Source organism: Vombatus ursinus, unplaced genomic scaffold (genome assembly GCF_900497805.2).
Source record: "Vombatus ursinus unplaced genomic scaffold, bare-nosed wombat genome assembly UNPS02014171.1, whole genome shotgun sequence".
Lineage (NCBI taxonomy): Eukaryota > Metazoa > Chordata > Mammalia > Diprotodontia > Vombatidae > Vombatus > Vombatus ursinus.
Window position 1 is genome coordinate 5,486,866 of NW_020953949.1, and position 4,172 is coordinate 5,491,037.

The following is a 4,172-nucleotide window of genomic DNA, read 5'->3' on the forward strand; positions in this document are numbered from 1 at the left end:
ATTGGTAAATGGTTAAAACACATGAATGGTCCATTTTAGAGGAAGAAATCCCAGCTATCACTAGTATGGGTCACAAACTAAGCACAACTCCTTCCATCTTGATGAACTGAGCACAAGTCCCTCCCTCTTGTGTTAAACATGAGTTCAGTGATTAAAGGACTTCCTTGCCATGCTGGAGACTCCAATGATCCCTCCACAAGAACATGCTGAGTGATAACATCTGTTTGACTTCAAAGGTTCCCTGATTTCAGGAATTTGCTTTATCATTCAGGTTAAAGTATTTTATCTAATCAGTCAGATCTTGCAACATCCCCTACCCATCTCCTTTTGCCTGAAGCCTTCCGCCTCCTTTGTGGTTTAAGCATATATAAGCCCTCTGTAAAATCACTTGGGAGAGTCTCTGCCCTGAAGGTGGGGCTCCTTTGCTGGAGAACTCAATAAACCCCAACACAAGTTTGATACTCTGGGGTTTTGTTATTCTTGGATCACCCACAATTGGTGACAGTAGTGGGATTCGAGGTGGATGAAGCCACCAGATCATCTTGGAGTTGTGAACCAGAACTCTGGTGGACTCCACCTGCTTAGAATCACCTGTGCAGGTGATGAAAATGAGGAACTGGGTAAATAAAATTCATTTCTACTTGATTTTCTTTGAACAGATGGCATTACTGCTCAGGTGGGTTAGACTTGGTCAAATCACCCTGATCCATGAATGACCATCCCCTTGGCCTGATCAACTGAGGAAGAAGTTTGGGCTAGATTTAGAAAGTATTTTCATTTTGATAATTGACTTCACCAGCAGGTATTCATTTGTCTGTCTGCATTGAGTCTGATTTTGCTTTCTTCAAGTTATCTCAGGGTGTTGTGAATTGGTCTCCCCACAGAGGAATTCCCTGCCCTTGAAAAGGGAATCCCTTAATATACCATTAACATTTCTTAGGCATAAACTGACCACCCATTAATCCTGGTGTTCTGGCACTAAAATTTAGAGCAGCTGCATTGAGGCTGCTATAAGCATGCACAGAAGCATGCCAGAGCATGGCACTGTCTCAGCAGTCTTGCACAGCAAGGGTTACCAATTGGAATGCTGTGGACCACCAGGAGAGACTCCCTGATGGGGTATCCTGGGCTGCATTTAGATTCATAAACTGAGGACAAGGTCTGTGACTAGTCTCCCAAAGACAGTTGAGCCTACTCAGCCAATCTGAGCCTGAGAAGAAAGCAAGGGTCAGGGACTCAACCAGACTTTGTGATGCTTTGGACAGGGTCCACCAGGGAAAGATTAGAAATAAGGTTGACAGTATCTATGAAATCTCTACCCAGGCAGGACAGTGAGTTCTCCTCTGCTCATAGCAGGGCAGCTCTGACATGCTAGGTACTGTGCTAAATGCTGGGGATACAAGTAGTAAAAAGATAGCCCCTGCCTTCAGTGAGATTACAATCTTAAAGGGGAGATAATACACAAAAAGAGGCAGGGGCTGGGGGAGGCACAGGACACCAGGTGGCACCTAGCCACGGGGGCATCTTGTTCCGTGAAGTTGAAAGCAGGAAGGGCAGCAGATGCAAGGTGGAGTGTTCTGAGAGTCCAGTTTCTGCCTTTTAAAAAGGAAGGCACTGGGAGTGTGTGACGCTCCACTCTCCAGCCCTCTGAGTAGAGGGGAGAGGAGGCTGAGGGTGCAGTCAATCAAGGCTTGAGTTAGCTGCATAGTGGTGACTTTATCTAGTTTGGTACTATTTGACTTTCACAGAAGAGAGCCCTCTTAATGTGGTCAGCACAGGAAAAAACAAACATTTGCACCAGCAGACGTGTTTTACTGGGCACCCGGGGGGAAAAAACCAGAGCAAAACTCTACATAGAGAGGAAGGTTAAGAACAGCTTCCTTGGTAGCGCTCCTTGTTGAGTAAGTGCAATGGAGCCCAAGAGGGATAAAAACCCAATGAATGCCCTGAATTTACACACTGATTTAAGTATTACAGGAGATTGAGGATCCATGAGAGCTTCTACATAGAAAAGAAGCCATATATGTGACCAAAGTGTAAGGAAAGTTTTAGTTTATACTTCAGCAGTATAGTGTGTACAGCTGATGATGCAGGAATTGGCTTGAGATTTTTGTTTGCAAAATAAGGGGGTTAGATTAGATGAGGGCAGCTAGGTGGCAAAGTGGATAGATTGCCAGGCCTGGAGTCAGGGAGAGCTGAGCTCAAATCTGGCCTCAGACTAGCTGTGTGGTTCTGGGCAAGTCACTTAACCTTGTTTGCGTCAGTTTCCTCATCTGTAAAATGAGCTGGAGAAGGAAATGGCAAACCACTCCAGTATCTTTGCCAAGAAAACCCCAAATGGGGTCACAAAGAGTCAGGCATGACTGAAACAACTGAACAGCAACAAGGCTCTAATTCTAGAACATCTTAGGAAAAAAATAAATGCTATATTCAGGGCTCAATTCTTACCATGTACTAGGCAACCCACATTGTCAATGCTAAGACTGTGGGAAAAGTTTAGCAGACACTAGAGAATTCATACCAGAGATTCATGAATAGCTGGAGGAAATATGGAAAATGTTTTGGTTACTATTTACATCCAGTTACACGACAAATAAAACACATGAGACTCCAGTTAGGGTTCAGAATATAATATATGCTTTAATTCAGTGGTGTCAAACTCAAATAGAAACAGGGACCACTACTCTGTACATAAGGATCCCTGGGGTCCACATATTGACCTAGTTTTAAAATATATGTCATCTATGTTTTGTTACACTTTTGTTAAGTATTTCCCAAGTACATTTTAATCTAGCTCATGCTAGACATGTTTGACACCTCTGCTTTAATTGATTCAGGTCTTACTATCCATTAGAAGGCCCACATTGGGTTTACTTACATTAAGGCTAGACGTAAGGAAAAACTTCCAAACAGACTGTGAAGAAGTGGAAACAGGCTGTCAGGAGGGAATGGTTTCCCCTTCACCGAGGCCTTCCAGGCAAAGTTTGAATGACCATTTATTTGGTATGTTGTAGAGGGTACTCTGGGTTGGCATCAGATGGCCTCTAGCTCAGAGAGTCTCTGACATCAGTAACTTGAATATTAGAAGTTTCAGTTGGAATATGAGAGAATTTAGGTGGATCCAGGTAGCAAGACATACAAGAAGGGCAGCTAGGTGGCGCAGTGGATAGAGCACCAGCCCTGGATTCAGGAGGACCTGAGTTCAAATCCGACCTCAGACCAAACACTTGACACTTACTAGCTGTGTGACCCTGGGCAAGTCACCTAACCCCATTGCTTAACCAAAAAACAAAACCAAAAAAAATGTGAAGTACTTGCCTAAGCTGACAAAGCCTAAACTGGAACTCAGGTCTTCATGATTGTAATTCAGCACTCTTTAGCATCATATCCATATTGTCTGGAAATCTTTCCAGTGCAAAAAAATGTCTTTATCTTCTACTTTACAAAAACAATCCCTTTGCCCCACGCATGGGTTCAATTGCCCTCAACTGAAAAACTGACTCGGTAGAGAAAAAGGAAAAAATCAACCCAAAGGTAGAGACAGGATCAGGGTCTATATAACAGCTGCCATTTCCTAATATCTTCCAAGATGTGCTAATGTTGATTTCCATCCCTGAGGGAATTCACAGTGGAAATGATAGGAATTGCAGTATATTCTCTAATCCCTAGAACAGGGGTGAGGAACCTGCAACCTCGAGGCCACATGTGGCATTCTAAGCCCTCAAGTTAGGCCCTTTGGATTTAGTCAAAGGACTGCACTTGAGGACCCAGAGGGCCACACATGGCCTCGAGGCTGCAGGTTCCCCACCCCTGCCCTAGAGTAAGCACTATAAAGGACGTCAAGGTTGGGAGTAAATCTCTTGACTCTCTACCTTGCCCAATCCAAAACTGAAGCAAAACTACAGAAAGCTTGAAAAGTTTGCTATCTACTTCCTGCCAGAGAAGTGATGGTCTTAAAAAGTAAAATGAGGGGGCAGTGGATAGAGCACCGGTCCCGGATTTAGGAGGACCTCAGTTCAAATGCAGCCTCGGACACATAACACTTACTAGCTGTGTGACCCCGGGCAAGTCACTTAACTCCATTTCCTAGACAAAAAAAAAAAAAAGTAAAATGAAACATACATCGGACGTGGCCAACATAAGAATGTGTTTGTTATATATTTATTAAAATA